This window comes from Populus euphratica, unplaced genomic scaffold (genome assembly GCF_000495115.2).
Source record: "Populus euphratica unplaced genomic scaffold, PopEup_1.0 scaffold271.1, whole genome shotgun sequence".
NCBI lineage: Eukaryota > Viridiplantae > Streptophyta > Magnoliopsida > Malpighiales > Salicaceae > Populus > Populus euphratica.
The window spans coordinates 233,537-233,962 of record NW_011499926.1 but is presented as its reverse complement, the minus strand read 5'-3'; positions in this window follow the sequence as shown (position 1 = coordinate 233,962).

The following is a 426-nucleotide window of genomic DNA, read 5'->3' as shown; positions in this document are numbered from 1 at the left end:
CCCAACCCCCCCCCCCATCCCCGGGAGAAGCCATTACATTATGTAGGGATAGTACAAGATTTACAACAATAGAGGAGGAGGAATCGTCCCTTTTTTCACAACTCTCAACCTCACTCTATTTCTCTATTTTTAGTGCTGCAATGGCAGTCATATGTGCATTCGGGCAACCATAGAGGTCCTATTTATACTACAATACTAAATATACCCACTGATCTGTGGATTTGTGATTAAACTTGGAAAATTCATTATTTGTGATTAAGAAAATCCATTATTTTTATTTTTTGACATATTAGGTTCAACAATTGTGGCCACCAACTCTATCTCATTCAACAATGGTGGCTACCAATAGTCAATGATTGGTGTCATCCATTTGTTGCACATGAAATGCTAACCAACCTAACAATCACCCCATTTGCCATTTTTGTG